This window comes from Convolutriloba macropyga, chromosome 14, assembly GCF_964194025.1.
Source record: "Convolutriloba macropyga chromosome 14, txConMacr16.3, whole genome shotgun sequence".
In the NCBI taxonomy this organism is placed as follows: domain Eukaryota; kingdom Metazoa; phylum Xenacoelomorpha; order Acoela; family Convolutidae; genus Convolutriloba; species Convolutriloba macropyga.
In genome coordinates, this window is record NC_134481.1 from 34,276,400 (window position 1) to 34,300,364 (window position 23,965).

A 23,965-nucleotide genomic window follows, 5' to 3' on the forward strand; every position below is an offset into this window, starting at 1 on the left:
TGATGCTAAATCAATCTATGCCGTAATACGATGTTTATATATCCCTTAACAAGTGCAGATTTGTCCAAAAAACTTGTGAAATCGCGAACTTTGACCCATAAAATCCCTCAAGGTCAAAGAGTTAGGACCCTAAAATGGGAGTTGGCACACTCCCTGGGGCAAGTCCTACATCATGGTACCACTCACCGGTGCTAGTTTTCTTGAAAATGTTGGAAGTGCTGGCGTACGGCAGAAAACTGATTTCTAGCTGTTATCGTCAAAATATCGTACTTTTTGTCTGCTACGTTTTTTACCGCAACTATTGTATGCATTACAGCTAACAGTGAACGGCTACTAAAACATCGGGAAACCGATGAGTTAGCAAAAACATGATTAGTAGAAAATTGGGAAAGACGACTAAGCAGCAGTAAAAGTTTCCGTCAACAAGGAGTATTCCAAGTTGAGAAATAGACGGGAAGACGTTTTCCGCCTACTTAAGGGCAACTACCGTCTTACATGCATTCGTGAAGAAATGAACAAACTGTTCACTGAAGAGAAAGAGTACAAAAGTTACTGGACAAAAAGGACAAAAGATTCAAGGAAATGCAGTTCTCCTAAGACGTAAAAAGACGAACGGATGAAAATCGTTACCAGATAGAGTAGCATAGAGACACAATTTTGAATTTATGCAACATCGAACGGCTACTGAAACAGAGTCGATCAAAGCAGTTCAATTTGAAAACGATTCTGTTGTGTCTTTCACCTCTGTTAATGATTGCGAAGTTATTGGAGGCTCAAAGACAGCAACAAACGTACAGTCGTCTGGTGACACTAATGTAAATCAGCATGAATCATTCGGAAAGGATCAACCAGGAGACTACTCTCTTTCTTGCGCTAAAGGAGTTTTCAGCAAATTATATCTTGACGCAGAGCTTGAAGCGATGATGCAAATGAGGCAAACAGAACGGAGATAAAAGACGTCAAAAAACCCATGCAGTTCGAGAAAAGAAAGCTTCAGTCACAATTTGAAAAAGCGCAAAGGAAACGCAAAGAACAGATGCGACGTCTCCAAAAAGAAGAGCAACTTTGTCCTTGGAAGCGGATTTAGGCGATGTTTAATTTAATTCAACAGATCAGAAGGCATGAGATTTCGCACCTCATGTTGACGACAACGATTCTGAAAATAATTATTTAAATGATCTTTTCGTCAGGCAGCAACATGGATGCTGCAGTTTGTGAATTGCCAACTGAAATCAAAAGAAGATGGTTTGCATTTGCGGAAAGCGCCATCAGGTGACACAAGCTACCCAATCTTATCGAAATGAACGAATGGTTACAAGAGGAGGCTCAAATGCATGAGCGCCTTGTCAATAGTTCCTCAGTTAGCGGTAACAATGGTTTCAGCGATAGAAACTCTTCAAATCGAGGGTCAATTGAAAAAAGATTTGATCCTAAGAAAAGCAAACGACCTCAAGGTTCATCGTTCAATACAACAAACGAATCTACTAAATTGAATTCAAAATTTCCAATCGACAACGACAACCATCCGATTTGGAAATTCGAAAAATTTAAGACAATGTCGGTAGATGAACGCTCTACGGCAGTTAAAGAGAAAAACTAATGTTTTCCTTACCTCGGAGAAAAAACATCAGAAAAATGCTAGAAATCAGGAGGTTGTGGAATTGATGGTTGTGATAAAAACACACAACAGGTTGCTGCCTCAAAAAAGAAGCAGCAAGTTAGTGCAGAGAAACTTAAAGACAGTACAAATTTTACCAGCAACGTTGAATCAATATCAGGTCTATTGCAAATTGCAAGAATACAAATTTTCGGTGAAAGGGGAAATCTGTAAAATACCCTTGAAGCATGTGACACCGGTTCAACGCAGACATGGATTGACAACAAATCTCTTGGCAATTTGAACATAAATGGCGAACTAATCTCATTCAACGTTACCGTGACCCACGGAACTCAATTAACGACCTGCAAGTTAGCTCAGGCCGAAATTGGGCCGGCTAATTTAACAGAACAGAGCTGTCTCCAGCAAACGGTTAACAGTCAAGAGTCAACGTAAGTTGGCAAAAGTGTGTATGGTCTTCGTGAAATGAATAAAAGCTATTCATGTTTAAGTTCAGTGGCATTCAAAGAGATCTTGCAGAGAGTCAAAGTTATTTTAGTTCAGAACGCTTACGAGTTGATTGGATGGCTAGAAATTAAAAATTGTGGACGTAACAAACCATGGGCAGTGAAACGTCCAATTGGTTGAACATTAAGTTAACCTTTGCTGAAAACAGATCTGATAGTGTTTGAAGCATTTTGTCAATTAGCAAACCCAGAAATTTGCAATTGGTTGAAGTTGTCAGAAAGTGGTGGGATATGGAATCCTACGGATCTTCGATAGTTGTTGATCAACGGAACAAAGGAGACAAAATAGGGGTTAAAATTTTGAATTCACCGGTGATGTTCAACGGAGAGAGTTACGAAGTAAAATTACTTTGGTACGGGAAACAAGAGCACTTGAGCAACAAGTACTCATCAGCTCTCGGACAACTTAAATTATAACACAGACGACTCAATTCGGACGAGCAGTTACTCGACCAACTCAATGCAAGAATTCAACTGACTTGACCAAAGGGTATGTTTGTATTCTGAAGAGTGAGGAGCTGATTCAAGTAATCAAGGCGTCTGGTATGTGCCTCATCATCCTGTGATTATCTCTAATAAGCCGGATAAAGAGAGCATGAATATTGCTATCATGACCAGATTTATTAGTCAACTAAAAGGACATTCTCGCTAGATCCCAAAAGAAAACTTTTGCTTGAAGTGCAGATATTGAGGATGTGTTCTTACAAGTAGAAGTACGAGCTGAAGATTGTGACTACTTAAGTTTCCTGTGGCAAACTGCAGACGGGAATAATCAGACTTATCGTTCCCACGTCACGTTTTTTGAGCTCAATCTCCTCCATCATGTGCACACTAAGCGTTGCAAAAATTTGCGCAGAATAATGCTGATGATTTTGTTTTGGCAAGTCAGGTCGCTCAAAACATCTTTTACATTGATAACCTTCTCGTTTCTGTTGACAAAAAAAAAGGTAATTATCTTCAAGAAGGATCTCACTGACGTGCTTGCTAGAGGAGGATTCAAGCTGACAAAGTGGGCCACGAATTTCGACGAAGAGATTGAACGCGAAAAGGCACTAATGATACTTGATTTGGAGTGGAACAACGTTACTGACACGTTGAAAGTCCGCCGAGCACTCAATTTTGAGCCAATACAGCACTGGACGCAACGAAAAGTCTTATCAGTAGTTTCCGGTGTGTTCGATCCTTTGGGATTTTTAGCGCCCTCCGTTATTCGAGGCAGAAAAATCCTTAATCGTATATGGCAAACGCGTGGTCAACAGTGGGACTCAAACATCAGGGACGATCTAAATGACGATTTCTACAGATGGGTAGCTGAGCTCAACGCGGGAGAACCATTTGACGTACCACGTTGGTATCGAACAACTGATGAAGCAGTGAAAAATTAGCTACAAGTTTTCGGTGATGCTTCAAAAGATGCATTTTGTGCTGTGGCGTATTTTGTGATTGAGAACTCAGCTCAAGAACGTGAAGAATCCTTTGTTATTGGTGAAGCTAGAGTCGCGCCCGTGAAGCACCACACGATACCGAAATTAGAACTATGGCTGCGCTAACAGGAAATCGTTCAAAGAACGCTATTCTGAGAGATTGTTAAAAAATTTTCAACCAAGTGTTCATGTGATCGGACCCAACTACAATGATCCAGAAGATAAAAATATTTGTTATTGGTGAAGCTAGGTCTTGCCCGTGAAGCACCACACGATACCGAAATTAGAACTCATGGCTGCGCTAACAGGAAATCGTTAAAAGAACGCTATTCTGGCAGAGTGTAAAAAAATTCCAACAAGTGTTCACGTGATCGGACTCAACTACCATGATTCAGGGAATACGATCCAGCAACGAGAAGAAGCCGATATTTGTTGCCAACAGAGTTGCTGAGATTTTGGATACGGCTACTGTAGATGAGTGACACCACAAACAACGAACAAAAAGTCCAAGCAACCTCGGAACTCGCGGAATGAGTTTTGAAGAACTAAGCAACAGTGAAAGATTTGAAAGACAGGACTGGTTACAAAACCGGTTGTTCTTGTCGAAGAATTTCTCCATCTGGCAACAAACGAATTTGAAGAACTTTTTGTTTTGTAAACGGGAAAACGAAGGAGGCATTCGTTTAGTGGCACCGTTTCAGTCAGTTTAGACGATAAAGACGAACAACCGCTCACATATTTTAATGGAAAACGAATGAGGATACAATTGAAATTTTGTCAAAAAGCTAAACGACAATTTGGAAATCAGTGCAATCTGAACTATTTCCAAACGAGAAGGAAGCTCTGTTATTAGGACAGGAAACTTCCTCTAACAGTAAAATTAATACTTCAGCTCCATTCGTTGATGCCGAAGATGTACTATGAGCCAAAGGTAGGATACGGAGAGCTAAGATGGATTTCGAGTCGAAATATACTATCTTTTTGAGCTGTCATCATCGGGTGGTTGAACTTAATCACAAACATGAACATCAGCATTACCATCAAGAGGGCGTTGAATATCTTTGCAGCATGTTTCAAAGACCATTTTGGATTTTTGGGCTAAGAAATTCTCTCATATCAGTGAAACACAATCGTATGACCTGCAGAAGACATGCCAGTAAAATTTTACCACAGATTAAGGAAGCAGGGTTGAGGCTCGAGTACGACCCTTCGCAAACTGCGGAGTAGAAAACTTTGGGCCTATACAAGTCAAGCATTTCAGAAGAACCATAAAAGAGAGGGCTTGCTAATTCACTTGTCTTGGTGTGCGATCTGTCTACTTGGAACTTGTTGATAGTCGAGACGCAGCAGCCTGCCTGGAAGCTGTGCGTAGATTCACAGCTAAAAAGGGCATCCTGAGACAATATTGGCTTACAAAGATACCAATTTCGTGGGTGCTGCCAACGAATTCATGGCGGCTTTCAGTGAGCTGAAAAAGGATGCAGTCACTAAACAGCTGGCCGAGAAAAGTATCAAATGGTCATTCAATTGTCCAGCAGCACCCCATTTTGGTGGTGTTTGGGAAAGACTTTTCAGGTCTTGTAAAAAAGCAATGTATAATGTCCTCAAGGGACAGACAATGAAGAAAGATTCACTCCGCACAACACTTTGCATTGTCGAACAATTGACGAACAATCGCCCGACAACAGCAGTGAGTGGAGATGTGGAAGACCTCGAAGCATTGAACACCTGAATGTAACTTGGCCGAATTGTTTGTTCTCTGGTAAGCCAGTCGGCTACAGACAACTATTCAGAGAACACCAAAAGCTGCTAACTGATATCTGGAACAGATGGATATCAATGGAAAGGACGTAGAACCATTCAATTCATCATTGGAAAAAATTCTGGAGTTGTTCACTGGGGATGACAACACAGCTGGAGCTGTAATGGTCAGGAGCGCTAATGGAACCTACAAAGGGTCAATTGTCAATTGATACCAGTTGATAGTGACCGCAAACGAATTTTTTATAATGTAAGCAAAATCTGGGTAGGCTATGTTGCGATCAAAAACTTAAGCTCTGAAACCAAAACAATGATTTTGCTCAATAGGAAGAACCTTTCAACTTCGTTGAACCTACTGTTTAATTGTTCGCAAACTTAATCTTGAAACCAAAACGGCTCTTTTTCATGAGATGTCAAAAATTGGTTCAGAAAACCGGCATTTTTGTAAGTTTAAAACTAAATTTAATGCTTCCCATTACTTAATATGTGCTAACAAGAGTGTAGTCTATTGTGCTTATGATGCTAAACCAATTTATGTCGTAATACGATTTATATATCCCTTAAAGAGTGCAGATTTGTCCAAAAAAAACTTGTCAAAACGCGAAATTTGACCCCAAACATCCCTCATGGTCAAAGTGTTAGGATCCTAAAATGGGAGTTGGCACACTCCCTGGGCAAGTCCTACATCATGTTACCACTCACCAGTGCTAGTTTTCTTGAAAATTTTAGAAGTGCTGGCATACGGCAGAAAACTGATTTGTGGCTGTTATCGCCAAAATTTCGTACTTTTCGTCTGCTACGTTTTTTACCTTAACTATTGTAATAGTGATGCCCCTTAATGTATTCAACCCCATCAGCTATCACATAGAAGTGACGTAATTTTTCTATGTTGTAATATTTTACAATAAAACCAATTCAAACAAAAATTTTTTTGAAATAGTGCTAAGTTGGTTAGTTATATGTACATGTCTTGTGCTAAATGTGTCTGCTCTTGTAAAGCAGGCAAGAGTCCAATAGGTTATCCTAAAGCTTAACTTTCATATTCATAACTGATTATAATATTTTAACACAGACTGATTTTGTTTAGATTAAAGATATATCATAGAATTATTATAGATATGAAACTCGCTGTGCTTTCATAATGTTTGTTTATATTTAACTATTTTATTTTAGCCTATAATTTTCATCAGAGTAATAGGCAATATAGTTCCCCGTTTTATCAGTACAACGGAATATTTTTGATTTTTATCACTATGAACCTCAGAGAATGAAACAATCGACAAAGACATTTGTTTACTCTATGTTTATTCAGTAATACGAGTAGATTTTTTTAGTCTTCTTAATGTTCAAAATTCAAAATATAACGCTATTAATGATGTTCTCTGTTGTTTTTGGTATAATTCATGTCATTTTGGAAATTTTATAGACTTTACTTTTCAAATGGAACGTTGCGACCTGCAATTGTTGCCTAACGTTTACCTTTGACTTGCGTGAAGGAATTTTTGTTATTTTGTATCCTGTTCAAAATAAAAATCACGTGTATACAATTGTTTCGAATATTCATTGCTGTCATAAAGAACAATCATCACAAAGAAGTGTTGAGATTCGATTCAGAGAAGATACTTTATATATATATATATATTCCTTTTAAATCTTTGTTTTAACAAACCAGGCTGCGTGACGGTCTAATTCACTTTTGTAGTAATTTTTATCAGCAGTAAAAATTTAGTCCGCAGACACCCGGATGTTGAAACCGAAGAATTTTGAAAAATAGAGATTGAAGACCTTTGCATTAATTGATTTATCTTTATGAGAAGGCTAATTCTTTGGTAGAATTACTCGTCAGTGCTGGCGTACGGCAGAAAACTGACTTTTAGCTGTTATCGCCAAAATATCGTACTTTTTGTCTGCTACGTTTTTTACCGCAACTATTGTATGCATTACAGTTAACAATGACGCCCTTTAATGTATTCAACCCCATCAGCTATCACATAGAAGCGATGTAAAATTTGTATGTTGTATTATTTTACAATAAAACCATTTTTTACTACGACTACTTTCATATAGTGCAAAATTTGATTGGTTATGTCATATGTACATGCCTTGTGTTAATTGTGTTTGCTCTGGTAAAGCAGGCAAGAGTCCAATAGGTTATCCCAAAGCTTAACTTTCATATTCAAAACTGATTATTATATTTTAACACGGACTGATTATGATTTATTATTGATATGAGCCTCGCTGTGCTTTCATAATGTTTGTTTACATTTACCTATTCTGTTTTAGCCTATAATTGTCACCAGAGTATTAGGCTCTATAGTTCCCCGTTTTAACAATACAACGGAACTTTTTTTAAATATCACTATGAATCTCAGAGCATGCAACGATGGTCATAGACAATTGTTTACTCATTATTTATTCAGTAATTCGAGTAGATTTTTTAAATTTGTTCTTCCTAATGTTCAAAATTAGTTACATAACGCTAAAAATGTTGTACTCTGTTGTTTGTGGTATAGTTCGTGTCATTTTGGAGTTTTTATAGACTTTACTTTTCAAATGGAACGTTGCGACCTTTAATGTTGCGTCATGTTTACCTTTGACTTGGGTACAGGAATTTTTGTTATATTATATCCTGTTCAATGTGAATATCTTGTGTATGCAATTGTTTAGAAAAATCATTGCTCTCATAAAGAACAGTCGGCACTAAGAAGTGTTGATATTAAATTTAAAGAGGATACTTATTAAAAATACAGTCCTTTAAAATCTTTGTCTCAACAAACCAGGCTGCGTAACGGTGTAATTCACTTTAGTTTCTTACATCAGCAGTAAAAACTCATTTGTGTTTCTTTAGATTAATACTTGAAGAAACTCACAAGAGAAGATTGAAATTTGATGCACCCGTGACCGGTATCCTAAGTTTTCTAAGGCTTTTTAGGATAACTGAGAGAAAACAATTCTTTGTCAATAACCTGAAATACTTCGTATCTCTTCCGTTTGTAACCCTCCCGCCAGCTTATTATTTACACCTCCCAGACGCACGTGTCATACTTTTACATGATGATTGATTATGTAATTGCACGCGCTCTGTAACCGGGGGGCATAACGTAATATAGGGCATAAACAGAAAAGATCCAGTATTGTGTCTTTCAAAAGCACAAAACGAACGATTTAATCTTGATTAATACTTGATTTGCATGGAACTTCAAATAAGGCAGGTTTTCTGATTAAAAAACAATTTCCCTGGTTGCAACAATTGGAACGCTAATAGAGCCAAGCTTTTTAAATCAATTTATCCTCATTATATTAGCCCTAAGTTCCAAAAATTTTTAAGGCACACAAGTTTTCATATATATAACTACTCAATTAATGTCATCAATATTGATTATATTCTCCAGAACAAAACCAAATCTCCAAAAATTCTCTAGATACTGATTTTGATTGAGATGCTTTCAGGTAAATTAAATTCTTTTAGTCAAGGTAAATACATAATTCACTATTAGTATCATTTAGTTAAGAAACACAATAAATCATTCCGAATTTTCATCCAGAATTGAAAGAAAAAGAAGCAAAAACTCCTTCCCTTTCGTTCGAGTTTTTTCATTCAAAAACTTACTATAAAAAATGGAAGCAAAATAATATGTTTTGCGGTATAATAGGACACAACTGTTTCATAGTTTCATATCCTTTCTTAATCAAAAAATTTGGTAGAATTACTAATTACTGAAAAAAGATTGACGAAAAATCTATCAAATGTTCTTTTATCAACTATTTCAATGCCAGATCAATTTATAAGAGGGACAACTGAGCGTTTTCAAGCTGATTTAAAGTAGATTATTAAACTTGCATTTGCTGAAAAGCGCAAAGTTATCAGAAGAGCGGAAAACTAACTTTGCAGAAATCTTATTTTATCTTTGCCTCTCTTTTCCTTTTAATTTCAGGGAAATCCTAGACGCGTTTGTTGAATGGTATGCGGCCCCTGTCTAGGTAGACAAGGTAGAGGGTGCGGTTTAGCTTGATGTCGTTTTGGACTCCCGTAATGAGATATGTTACACAGTTAAATAATGCTACTGTCTAAAAAATCTTACTGTCTAATGTCTACTGTCTACCTGTTCGGCAGGTTTTTCAAAAAAACTGTTAGCTATACTCACTCTTCTCCCACACTTACTTTTCAATAGAGATGACTGTTTAGAGTGTTGTAATCGACAAACTTCTAAAGCATAACTCTAATGATAGCGATATAAACGTTGGTTGAATAGCTTTTGAGTTTAAATTTCTAAGGTGACTTTTAGTAACTTTGGTTCTCTAACAATTGACTTTTGTAACAATTAATTGTGGTTGCCTTTAATTTTTAGCTTTTAAGTCCGTTCTTTTGTTCTCCAACCTGAAGCCGTAAAAAATGGTAAAAAATAGGCTAGGAAAATCAATGATTTTTTCTGGCGCAGCAAATTTTCACCTATTTGGTGAAATCTTGGCTCTTTCCCGCTATAGACCCTCACCCCGATTTTGGGGTTTTTCCCATTATAGCCCCCCTCCTCCCCCCCCCCCCCCCCCCCCGAAATTAAAACCCCCATTATGGTATATTTAGCGTGATTGTGGGGACTATAGGTTATCTGACCACTAAGCGGGGGGGGGGGGGGGGGCGAGTAGTATACATAAGTGGTATAGTCATACTACGGGGGGGGGGGGGGACATTACATGTTCCCCCCCCCCCCAAAATCGATTTCTTTTTACCTGACATAACTCCAGGAAAAATTTTCAAAAGTTCTCGGAAAATTGAATTTTCGGCCAAAAAGTACAAATGTCCCATCTATGCTTGCATACATGATTATTCCCTATCTTAAAACATGTAATGTCCCCCCCCCCCCCCGTAGTATGACTATACCACTTATATATACTACTGGGGCGCTATAATTGGAAAGACACCGATTTTGTTTGGCTATAACCGACAGATCCCAAATGCTTTCACTTTATTATTACAAGCGAGGATTATAATTTCGTAGTGATGGGAAAACCAAACTGTTCGTTCTCAGAGTCATCTGATGGAAAATCAGAGCAAAATCCAATTCGCATAAAAAAAACTTGTCGCATAATTTTTTCTTATAGCACAATGGAGAACCAATTCACTTCAATAAACAACAAAACGGAACTAATTTGCAGCCTGTACAAATTTCAGTAACATGAAACACGAAAAACTAGTGTATACCAGGTATTCAAAAAAGTAACATTCGTTGCATGGCACAACAATTTAAACAGTTGATTCATCGTGAAGGAAAAAAAAGAAAATGTTCATAATAAACGAGGCACCACCGATTCCAGTCAGATCAGTTGATATTTATTCTTTAGGGAAATTGATGAGAAACCATAGGCAAGAACCATAGATGATTTCAGACAAGTCATGCAGAAATTTCTTACAATCTCTTGTTTTGTTTACCAAGAAAGTAATCTATGGTTTTCATATGGTTTCCTCAGAGACGTTATCTTTGAGTACCCATACATAACATTTCGAATAGATCTCTGACGGTTTCACCCACTTATATATTCTATGTTTGCGTTGTACAATATATGATTCTCTCATTGTGCTTGTTAAGGCCGTGCATGTTTAATGAATAAAAAAATGAACTCAAGTCCAATTGAAGCTGTCAAGTTAGATTACCATGACAAACAAGATTTCATGCTATCTTCTATCGAAAGCAATTTAGTTTGTTCACTTGGTCAACATTTTTACATAGTAATTATTACTAGTACGTGATTATCAAACATAAGGTGAAAATGAAACTCAAACTACAATCAGCAACACCGTTTTTATTGAGAATTTTGAGAAATTTGGGCAATTCATTAGTAACCTGCGTCGGATTTTCAAAGAATGTTTTGCGAACCAACTAGTTGTTGATATGGAGTTTTTTGATAAAAGATCTATATGGTTAACAAAATTTCTATGTCATCAGATTTACACTAAAAAAAGTTACGTTTTTGCGAAGTATTCACATTCTGTAGGCATCCTTGTCTACAACTCATAAAAGATTGTTCTCCGTTTGTACCCCCTCACCCAAATTTGTTGAATGCGAATCATTTGCAACTACCCCATCCCCATTCCCCATGCCATATCTTTACCTAAAGGTTTTTTTAGTTTGTTATGACGCTTGCACTTTAACTGGTGAGCGCATAACATACTGAGGGGCACGAACTGAAAACATCTATTCTGTCCTATTAAAACAAAAATATTTTGCGATTTTGACGAACAATTACTTGAGCAGAACTTTACATTATACTTTGTCTGGTTTCTGAAAATCATCTTTGCGATTGTTCCGTTGAACTAACTTTGACTTTTTGTAAAAGATAATTAACTTTGATTCTCACAAACTTTTGTTCTGAGCAGAATATTTCCTAAGTAAGAGAAATTATGCACAAATTACAGAGTCTGCCCCAGTGACTGGATAGAACAATACTACTACCATAAATATAACAAGGCTTCTCTAATGGTTGATATTTTCTACTCAATATTGGAGACTTTGAACCCAAAAATGGAGCCCTTCTACAAAGAAAACTACTGTTGTTGTTCCGGTACATCATAGTAAATGTAATTTTTAGTAACAGAAGAAAGGCTATTTTCTATTGTACAGCCAAATCAAAGGGCTAAATTTTGTCATAATTAGCTTGTCCTTTTTCGTTTTGTGTCGTGAGAAATTGGCAAAAGTTTTAGAAAACTCTTCATTGTGTATTATGTATTCTGAGCGAAACAAACCGTTGAAAAGCAAAGGTGAACGATAAGTTATCGGGACTAATTGAGTATCAAGTCGAGCAACAGTATTTCAATCCACAGTAAAGCCGGATAAACTGTTCACAAAAATCACCTGCAGAAAACTAACATCCGGACAGACTTGAAATCGTTGAAACGAACAGGGCGGTTGTAAAGCTTTACTTGTAAGCCATAGAAGAGCAGCATCTGCAAAAACGGCAAATTAAGACATTCATTGGCTTCCATATATAAACATAGATACGCAATCAGAAGGAATGCAGAGAAAAGCAACACTATTTAAGCAATGAACGAAAGCAAGTGTTACAAAAATTACCAAACTGACACGTCGCTTTCACAAACGGTACTAAACGCGGCAACAGTAAGGTTCAGGTTAAGGAACATATTTTGGAAACAACTTCAGTAGAGCAAAGGCTTGAAGAACCGATGATGAATTTTTATATGCAAATCAAAGAAAATTATGACTAGAGCTGGCACGGCTTTACCAAGGGAAATTAGAACTAGAATTACAAATGCGGGAACTTTTCTTTACAGTTAGAATCCGGTCATGAAGTATGTAACAGAGTTAATTAATGCTATCGTCTACAAAAAATTATGCGGCAACTTTTTCGAAAAAATCTTTTAGCTACATTCTTCTCTCAGACTTACTTTTCACTAGAGATGACTGCTCAGAGGGTTGTAATCGACAAACTTCTAATGCATAACTTTAAAAACAGGATTATAAAATTTGATTGAGTGTCTTTTGAGTTTAACTTTCTAAGGTGACTTTCAGGAACTTTGATTCTCTAACAACTGACTTAAGGGTCAATTAATTGTGGTGGCCTTTAATTTTTAGCTTTTAAGTCCGTTCTTTTGTTCTCTAAGCTAAAGCAGAAAATTATGGTATAAATTAGGCCAAGAAAATCAATGATTTTTTCTGCCGCAGCGAATTTTCACCTATTTGGTGAAATCTTGGCTCTTTCCCGCTATAGACCCTCACCCTGATTTTGGGGTTTTCCCATTATAGCCCCCCTCCCCCCGAAATTAAAACCCCCCATTATGGTATATTTAGCGTGATTGTGGGGACTATAGGTTATCTGACCACTAAGCGGGGGCCTATAATGGGAAAGACCCCGATTTTGTTTGGCTATAACCGACAGATCCCCAATGCTTTCACTTTATTATTACAAGCGAGGATTATAATTTCGTAGTGATGGGAAAACCAAAATGCTCGTTCTCAGAGTCATCTGATGGAAAATCAGAGCAAAATCCAATTCGCATAAAAAAATGTATAGTTGTGTCATAAAAAAAATGCATAGTTTTTTCTTATAACACAATGGAGAACCAATTCACTTCAATAAACAACAAAACGAAACTAATTTGCAGCCTGAGCAATTTTCAGTAACATGAAACACGAAAACTAGTGTATACCAAGTATTCAAAAAAATAACATTCGTTGCATTGCACAACAATTTAAATAGTTGATTCATCGTGAAGGAAAAAAAGAAAAAAGTTCATATTAAACGAGGCACCATCGATTCCAGTCAGATCAGTTGATGTTTATTCGATAGGGAAGTTGATAGGAAGCCATGTGCAAGAACCATAGATGGTTTCAGGCAAGTCATGCAAAAATTTCCTATAATTTCTGATTTTGTTACCAAGAATATAATCTATGATTTTCATATAGTTTCCTTTCCTTCGACACGTTATTTATCAGTACCCATACTTGACAATTCGAATAGATTTTTGAAGTTTCCACCCAACTATGAATTTTATTTTTGTGTTATGCAATATATGATTCTCTCATTTTGCTTGTTAAGGCTGAGCGTCCAGTCGAAATGAAGCTGTCAAGTTGAAACAGCAAGACAGACAAGACTTCATGCTACCTCCTACCGAAGGCAAATTGTTCTGTTCACTTGGTCAACATTTTATACTGTAATTCTCACTAGTACGTGATCATCATACATGATTGATCATGCATGAGGTGAAAATTAAACTCAAACTACAATCACCAACACCATTTTTTTTTGAGATTTATGAAAAGTTTGGGCAATTCATTAGTATTCTGCATCAGGTTCTCTACGATTGTTTTACGAAGCAATTAATTGTTGATAAAGAGTGTTCGATAAAAGATCTATATGTTTAACAAACTTTCTATGACATCAAAAAAATTACACTTAATATTTGATGTTATTGAGAAAACTTCGCATTCGGTCGACATTCTTGTCTACAACCAATAAAAGATTTTCTTCCGTTTGTACACCTCCCCCAAATTAATGAATGCAAATTATTTGCAACTCCCCCACCCCCATTCCCAGGTACCATAATTTCACATAATGGTTTTTTTAGTATGTAATGACACATGCACTTTAACTTCGGGCCGCTTAACATACTGAGGGGGCACGGACCAAAACATCTATTCTCTCCTATCAAAACTGACAAACTTTGCGTTTTTGACTAACAATTACTTGAGCAGAACTTTACATAATACTTTGTCCGGTTTCTCAAAATCATCTTTGTGATTGTTCCGTTGAATTAACTCTGAATTTTTGTAAAATTTAATTAACTTCGATATTCACAAACTTTTGTTCTGAGCAACAAATTAGGAGAAAAGAGCTTAGAGCTAAGAAGGAGAAATTTTGCTCAAAGTAAGAGACTGTCCCAGTGACTGGATATAACAATAGCTACTCTGGTGTTTGACTTTTTCTACTCAATATAGGAGAATTTGAAACCAAAAGAGAGACCTTCTAACGAAGAAGTTAGAAAACTACTGTTGTTTTTCAGGTGCATCTTAGTAAAGATAAATTTTAATAACAGAAGAATGGGTATTTTCTATTGTACAGCCAACTTAGAGGGCTAAAGTTTGTCTTAATTAACATGTCGTTTTTCATTTTGTGCCTTGAGAAACGAAAAGCTTTAGAAAAGGTTTCTTTGTGTTTTATGTATTCTGAGCGAAAGAAATCGATGAACAGCAAAAGTGAACGATAAAATATCGGGACTAATTTAGTATCAAGTCAAGGAACATTATTTTCAATCTAGAATAAAGCCGATTAAACGGTTCAAAAAAATCAACTGCAGTAGAGCTAATATTCGGACAGACTTCAAAATCGTTGAAACGAACTGGACGATTGTAAAGCTTTCCTTGTAAGCAATAGAAGAGCAGCATCTGTAAAAAAAGACAAATTAAGACACTCATTGGCTTCCATATATAAACACAGATACGCAATCAGAAAGAATGCAGAGAAAAGTAACACTATTTAAGCAATGAACGAACGCAAGAGTTACAAAAATTACCAAACTGACTATTTGCTTTCACAAACGGTACTAAACGCGGCAACAGTAAGGGGTAAAGTTAAGGATTATATTTTGGAAACAACTTCAGTAAAGCAAAGGCTTGAAGAACGGATGATGAATTTCCTTATGCAAATCAAAAAAAATTGTGACTAGAGCTGGCACGGTTTGACAAAGGGAATTAGAGCTACAATTGCAAATGCGGGAACTTTTCTTTACAGTTAGAATCCGGTCATGAAGAATGTATCAGAGTTAATTAATGCTATCGTCTACAAAAAAATATGCGGAAGCTTTTTCAAAAAAAATCTTTTAGCTATACTCTTCTCTCATACTTACTTTTCACTAGAGATGACTGTTCAGAGGGTTGTATTCGACAAATTTCTAATGCATAACTCTAAAAATAGGATTATAAAAGTTGATTGAGTATCGTTTGAGTGTAACTTTCTGAGGTTACTTTTAGGAACTTTGATTCTCTAACAACTGACTTAAGGGACAATTAATTGTGGTGGCCTTTCATATTTAGCTTTAAAGTCCGTTCTTTTGTTCTTTTAGCTAAAGCAGAAAATTATGGTATAAATTAGGCTAGGAAAATCAATGATTTTTGCAGCCAATTTTCACCTGTTTGGTGAAATGTTGGCTCTTTCCCGCTATAGAGTCTCACTCCGACTTTTGGGTCGTTGCCATTATAGCCCTTCCCGCCAAAATTATTATCCCCTATTCTGGTATTTTTAGTTTGATTGGGGGGACTATGACTATAAGTTATCTGACCTCTAAGCGGGGGGCTATAAAGGGAAAGACCCCGATTTCGTTTCTTATAACCAATAGATCCTCAAGGCTGTCACTTTATTTTTATCAGCGCGGATTATAATTTCGAAAGGGATGGGAATATCAAACTGTTCCTTCTCAGAGTGATCTCAATAAAATTCAAGCAAAATCCAATTTGCATAAAAAACTTGTCGCATATTTTTTTTCTTATATCACAATGGAAAACCAATTCACTTCGATAAACAACAAAACGAAACTCATTTGCAGCCTTAACAAATTTCAGTAACATGAAACACGAAAAACTAGTTTATAACAAATATTTAAAAAAGTAACCTTCGTTGCATTGCACAACAATTTAAATAGGTGATTCATCGTGAAGGAAAAAAAAGAAAATGTTCATAATAAACGAGGCACCATCAATCCCAATCAAATCAGTTGATAATCGCTCGTGAGGGAAATTGATAGGAAGCCATATGCAAGATCCATAGATGGTTTCAGACAAGTCATGCAAAAATTTCTTATAATTTCTTATTTTGGTACCAAGAATATAATCTATGTTTTCATATAGTTTCCTTTCCTTCGACACGTTATTTATGAGTACCCATACTTGACAATTCGAATAGATTTTTGAAGTTTCCAGCCAACTATGAATTTTATTTTTGTGTTTTGCAATATATGATTCTCTCATTTTGCTTGTTAAGGCTGAGCGTCAAGTCGAAATGAAGCTGTCAAGTTTAAACAGCAAGACAGACAAGATTTCATGCTACCTTCTATCGAAGGGAAATTGGTTTGTTCACTTGGTCAACATTTTATACTGTAATTCTCAGTAGTACGTGATCATCGTACATGATTTATCATACTTGAGGTGAAAATTAAACTCAAAATACAATCACCACCACCATTTTTATTGAGATTTATGAAGAGTTTGTGCAATTCATTAGTATTCTGCATCAGATTCTCTACGATTGTTTTACGAACCAAATAATTGTTGACAAAGAGTGTTCGATAAAAGATCTATATGTTCAACAAACTTTCTATGACATCAGATTTACACTTAAAAATTGATGTTATTGAGAAGTCTTCACATTCGGTCGGCATTCGTGTCTACAACTAATAAAAGATTTTCTTCCGTTTGTACCCCTCCCCCAATTTAGTGAAAGCAAATTATTTGCAACTCCCCAACCCCCTTTCCCACGTACCATAATTTCACATAATGGTTTTTTTAGTATGTAATGACATATGCACTTTAACTGGGGGCGCTTAACATACTGAGGGGGCACGGACTGAAAACATCTATTCTGTCCTATCAAAACTGACAAATATTGCGTTTTTGTCCGGTTTCTCAAAATCATCTTTCTGATTGTTCCGTTGAATTAACTTTGAATTTTTGTAAAAGACAATTAACTTCGATATTCATAAACTTTGTTGTGAGCAACAAATTTGCTAAGTAGGAGAAATTTTGCTCAAAATAAGAGACTGTCCCCGTGACAGGATATAACAATAGTTACTCTGGTGTTTGATGTTTTCTACTCAAAATAGGAGAATTTGAAACCAAAAGAGAGACCTTCTAACAAAGAAGTTAGAAAACTACTGTTGTTTTTCAGGTACATTTTAGTAAGTGTAACTTTTAGTAACAGAAGAATGGATATTTTCTATTGTACAGCCAACTTTGAGGGCTAAAATTTGTCTTAATTAACATGTGGTTTTTCATTTTGTGCCTTGAGAAACGAAAAGCTTTAGAAAAGGTTTCTTTGTGTTTTATGTATTCTGAGCGAAAGAAATCGATGAACAGCAAAATTGAACGATAAAATATCGGGACTAATTTAGTATCAAGTCAAGGAACTTTATTTTCAATCTAGAATAAAGCCGATTAAACGGTTCAAAAAAATCAACTGCAGAAGAGCTATTATTCGGACAGACTTGAAATCGTTGAAACGAACTGGACGGTTTTAAAGCTTTCCTTGTAAGCAAAAGGGGAGCAGCATCTGCCAAAAAGGCAATTTTGGACATTAATTGGCTTGCATATATAAACACTGAATCAGGAAGAATGCACAGCAGAGCAACACTATTTGAGCATTGAACGAAATGAAGATTAACAAAAACTACCAAACTGACTATTCACTTTCAAAAACGGTATAAAACTTGGCAACAGCAAGGGTTCAGGTTAAGGATCATATTTTGGAAACAACTTCAGTAAAGCAAAGGCTTGAAGAACGGATAATGAATTTTCATATACAATTCAAAGCAAATTTTGACTAAAACAGGCACTGATTGAAGAAAGAAAATTAGAGCTACAATTGCAAATGCAGAAACTTCAAACAAAGCAATAGCTACTGATGGAGGACTGTTGCGGCTGCTCAAGAAGCTCAGCTGAACCGATATATCACAGCCTGATCCTCGAGTTTTACGCCGGCCTGGTTCTTCACTGGGTTCGATTGACTAACGATCTCGCAGGATTAATCTATGTTCAATCTCGTGCTGAAGTTTGTAAGGCTTAAACTAGTGTTAGTAAAGCTGCTATCTTCTTGTAAGTAAGCTCAACTAACTTAGAACTCGCAAGACCTTAAGATCTAGCAGAATTTTGCAAAAAGACTAAAGTTGTTACAGAATCAAATTTTAGTCAATCTGAGAGCCAACTGCTCTTGGTAACAGTTTCTAATGATTCTAAATACAATACGGTTTCACTAATCAAACAGTTGGGTTGAAGTAAATAATCAAGTATTTATCATTGATAACATCATCGCTACTTGTTTCTGATTGTTTGATCAAGAAAATGATTTAGGTCATTGTTTACATAGTAAATGTCAAATTCCTGCAGTATTTACTTTTGTTGACATAAGCACGGATGGTTATTACGTGGCTCTAAACGCCTCAAATGTACGGTATTTCACTTTTAATGATCATCTAAAATATCATAAAATAATCAACTTGAGAAATTCAACAATAAAGAACAAAATATCGAAAAATGCCAATTTTGCACCATATAAGTGCTAATAGCCACACTTGTGGGTATGATGCAATAATGTTCGTTGGGTCCATGAGTAGTTTAGAGGTAACCCTAACCGTCTGCCATAACCTCGGGTTGCTCGGGTTTTGCCTTCCCATAATCGGGGGGTGTTCAGATTTTCGGTCCCAACTTGTAAAATTTTTCATTTTTGACCATTTTTGAGTGTTGACAAAATCTAAGTTTTTTCAGTTTAAAAATTAATTCTTGCTGTCTGATGGCTTTTCTAGCTGATACGAAGTGGCGCCAACATCGCCGGCCCTGTTTTCGATCTCGGAAACACCATCGTAGAATACTGGCGCTAACTTCACGACTGGCCGGTTTAGCTCTCCGTGTGACATTTTGACTCTCGCTGATCTCACAACTCCGTCGTTGCCAGTGAAGATCTCAATGATTTGTCCAAGTTTGTACTCACAGCGTTTCACAGAGTCATCTACTAGCCAAACTAACTCGCCTTCTTTAAGGTTTCGCACATGTTCTTTTGACCACTTGGATCTCTGGTTCCATTGTGGAAGATATTCACGAGTTCATCTTTTCCAGATCATATCGGCATATGCTTGAGCCGTTTTGAATGATTTTTGCAGGTCATGGTAGCGTTCACTGGATTGCATGAATGGTGCACTCGCGTTCTCTTGTCACAGCAAGAAATGATTAGGTGTGAGTGCTGTCAAATCTTCAGGGTCGTCACTTATTGCTGTCAGGGGTCTTGCGTTGAGAGTCTGCTCTACAAGACACATTGTTGTGCTGAGTACCTCATCGGTGAAGCTTCTGTTGTCCAAGATTGCAATCATGACCTTCTTGCAACTTTGAACCAGTCTTTCCCAGTTTCCATCAAAGTGAGGAGCTCCGGGAGGATTGAATTTCCAAACAACCTTTTTCTGTGCTAAGTCACTCTCAATTTTTTCATTGTCCCACTCGTTCATGAATGATTTCAGCTCATTGGCTGCTCCAACCAAATTTGTTCCCTTGTCACTGATGACGGTACTTGGGTAGCCACGTCTTGCAATGAATCTTGTCAATGCAGCTAGACAGGACTCGGTGTCCAATGACTGTGGGACTTCGATGTGTACTGCTCTGGTTGTCAGGCAAGTGAAAAGACAGCACCAACTCTTCAAGGTATGTCGTAGGAACTTGACGTCGAAGGGTCCAAAGTAGTCGACTACGGTACGGGTGAATGGGAACACTTGTTCATCAAGTCGTTCTCGAAATAGATCTGCCATCGGTGGATGAATTGGGTTGGCGTTCCTGTGTCTTCATTTGATGCATCTCGATTTTCCTTAATGCATTCCTCAGTCTCATGATCCATTATTTTTGTTGGAGCTTGTTTCTCACGTATTTTGTGCCCTCATGTAGGTTGTCTTGGTGCGCTCTTTCCAACACAATTTGTACAACTAGATGTTTTGCTGTCAACAATATTGGATGTTTTGCATTGTAGTGAAGGTTCGAATGCTTCAGTCGGCCTTTCACTCTAATTGTTCTATCTTCCCCTATGAAGGGTGACAATTTGACATTGTTTAATGTTTTGGAAATTTCTTTTCTGTTTGCTATACACTTCGAAACATTGGGGAAGCTTTTGTTTTGCACAAATCGAAACAGTATTCGCTCGGCTTGACGAATTTCGTCTGTTTTGAGGGTACCATTCTGCTTTGTCTTGAACCTCATGCAGTAGGCCATGAAGTTTCTAATTCTGTTGAAGGTACTGTATCGTTTCCAGTCAAATAGTTGGTCTAGTTTATTTTCTGTTGCTACAGTACTCGTAACTTGCTCAGGTTCGAGTTCGGTCACTTGGCACCACGGCTTTGGCCAATTTTCTTCATCTGCCTGGAGCCCTGCCGCCCCGTTTAGCCATTCGGACTCCTTGAGGCTTTCGATGGACATTCCTCGAGTTCTGATGTCGGCAGAGTTTTCGACACCTTTGAGGTGTCTCCATTGATCCATCGATGAGTTTTCCAGTATTTCCGCTGCTCTGTTAGCAACGAACACTCACTTGTTGTTTCTTGTGCGCTGCCTGTAGCCACTGTAGCACTGTTGATGAGTCGGTCCAATGATAGATTTTGTCAATTCTGACATCATGTTCATTGAGTATCTGCTTTCTGGGACGAACTCCCTAGACTGCGGCTTGAAATTCTAGTTTCGGTATCGTCATGTGTCTGATGCGTGCCGCACGACATTTCCCTATTACATATGTCAGTTTTAGCGTTGTTTCGTCTTGCAGGTATGCCACGATGCATATCGCTTCCTCTGATGCGTCTGTGAAAATGTGAAGTCTGAGTTTTGTGCATCCGTTTTCAAAATAAAGTCGATTTTTTTGACATCGTTCTAATTTCTCTCAACTCAGAGCACCAATCACTGAACAGTTTTGAGTGTTCTGCTGTCAAATCTTTGTCCTATGCTTGTCCCATCGCTGCACAGATGCTTTTGAGTAGAAACCGCAATCATATGGTAAAGGGTGAACATATCCCAAGTGGGTCGAACTTTGCTGAGACAAAGGATAGGACAATTCTCTGAGTTATTTTTGCTAGAACTTCTTTCTCAGTTCCACGACAGACAATGAGACTGTCTGTGTCCAAAATCCAATTGAGTCCTAGGATTAAAGATGATTGTGGTTCTTCTTCGAACGTTTACACAACTTTCATTTACCTGTCTGTCTCTGGGATCTCTGACTTGACTTCATCGTCACTTGTTATCCATTTCGTCAAATTGAATCCACCTTTGATGAGGATTTCTCTGACTTTCTGGTAGATTTCGATTGCTTCTTGAGGGGTTCTGACTGACTTTAGGAAGTCGTCCATGTAGAAGTTTCGCTGGACTGCTTTGACAAGGTTTTCGTCTTCTTTCGCGTTATCTTTCGCCACTCGGTGCAAAGCGTAATTTGCACAAGTCGGCGAGCCCTTTGCCCCAAAAACGTGTCTTGTGTACTCATAGACTTCTATTCTCTGCTTTGATTTTTCTCGCCAGAGAAATCGTAAACATCGGCTGTCATCGCTCGGGACAGCAACTTGAAGAAACATTGCTTCTATGTCGGCTGATAAAGCTATTTGGTGTTCTCGGAAGCGAAAAAATTCCGATCAGACTCTGCAGCAAGTCTGGCCCAGATAGAAGTTTGTCGTTCTGGGCTACACCTTGATACTTTGCTGCTGCGTTGCATACTCCTATGAATTTTTCGGGTTTATGAGGGTTTATGACAGGATGATGTGGTAAATACCATTGCAGTTTGTCTTTGGTTTCATTCAGTTCAGCTTGGTCTACTTTTCCGAATCCAGCGTTGACATCTGTGTCAATGGTTTTTTGGTACCGCTTCTTTAGTGTTTCGTCTTTCTGCAGGCGTCGTTCTAGGGACTTGAGCTGCCCCATTGCAGAGTAGAAGTTGTTCGGTCATTTCACTTCGTCCTCTCGCCACAGAAGTCCTAGTTCATATTTTTCACCGTTGAATCGCGTTGTTTGCTCCAACGTCTTGATTGCTCGTTGCTCTTCCTTTGAGTGTCCGGTGACATCGCAGTTTGAAGCGTAGGACTCGATATCCCACCACTTACTCAACTGCTTTGCTAGTTTATCATCTGCAAGTGATGTTGCTGTTGTGGCAAGAGTTGCTGCCTGCTTCGCTGGTAGGGGTCCACTTAAGGCCCAACCAACTGCCCATGGTTCAGCTTTGTCTTCTGACTTCATGTATTCGAAAGGATGATGAATGTCGTAGCAATCTTGTCCAAGAATCACTTGAACATCGTTTAGATTGTAGCTCCGATTTGGCAAGCTCTTCAGATATGGGTAACGGTCTTTCAACTCTTGCAGCTCCACAATCTGGTCACCCAACTTCAGTTTCTCGTGCACATAGAATTGCACTGTTGTCAATGGTCGAGACTTCTCATGCACTGAAACAGCTATCGGCACTATTTCCGTCTTGACATCTTGTGAGCCATGGATCCCTGCTACTGATAGAGATGCTTTTTGGCCTTGGAGTTGGAGTTTTGACACCACTGATTTGTCCACAAATGAGATTGAGGATCCTGAATCACACATTGCTAGTACATTTAAGCTTAAGTCTCTGTTTATCAACTTGATTCGAACCACTGGGAGTCCTTCTTGGGTGATGTTAGTTGCTCCTGCCGTTGTAGCATCTGAGACATTCTTCGCAGTATCCTTCTTCGGTAGGTCGCTGTGCAAAAGCCTATTGTGTCGCCTTCCACAGCTGGGTACACTGCATGTCCTGCTTCTGCAGTCCTTCGACTTGTGACCCGGTTTCAAACAATTGAAACACAGTCGGAGCTTCTGAACATGCTCTCGTTGTTCATTTACTTTCATTAATTTGAATTTTTTATATGTCCAAATGGGGTGTTGTCCGTCCTTGAAGGGACATTCGAAATTCTTGGGTTTGCTCGACTCTTCAGCGTTTGAATCAAAGGTACTCGTCTTCGGTTTATCACGGCTTTGAAATTTGTTTCTGCCAAACGACGAGTTTGTCTGTGCTAACAAGTTCTCATGAATTACAGCTTTGGAGGTAAGCCACTCTTTGAAGACAATCAGGTTGCCTCTGAGTTGTCGACGATCTTGCATATACTGCAACCACTGTTCTCTCAGTTGCGGAGAAAGTTTTTGTCGTTGATGAACTTAGCCCTGTTTCTGCTTCTAGGTCTGATGTGTATCCAAGTTGAGTCAAGGTTTTTACCACATTTGTAACCACATTTGCAAACTTGACGATACTCGTAGAATCGTCGTATCGAAGTAGAGGATCAGTATGTTTTTTCTTGAATTGAGCGTTGACTATGACATCTGATCTGCCATACTTCTCACTGAGTATATCCCAAGCGTGATAGTATGATTGTGAGCTGAATCCCATTCCCGATATTGCTGCTTTGCTTGACCCGTGAG

At 37.8% G+C, this 23,965-nt stretch overlaps 1 protein-coding gene across 2 annotated transcripts in view; it reads right to left on the minus strand.

The window, feature by feature from the left end:
- LOC142353668 (ankyrin repeat domain-containing protein 13C-like) overlaps positions 1–9,609 on the minus strand; it is a 46,768-nt gene extending 37,159 nt beyond the window's left edge. For both annotated transcript variants that reach the window (XM_075405971.1, XM_075405972.1), the window contains exon 1: positions 9,472–9,609. The gene's annotated coding sequence lies outside the window, so the exon portion shown is untranslated. The remainder of the gene's footprint in view (positions 1–9,471) is intronic.
- Between the last annotated feature and the right edge of the window lie 14,356 nt (positions 9,610–23,965).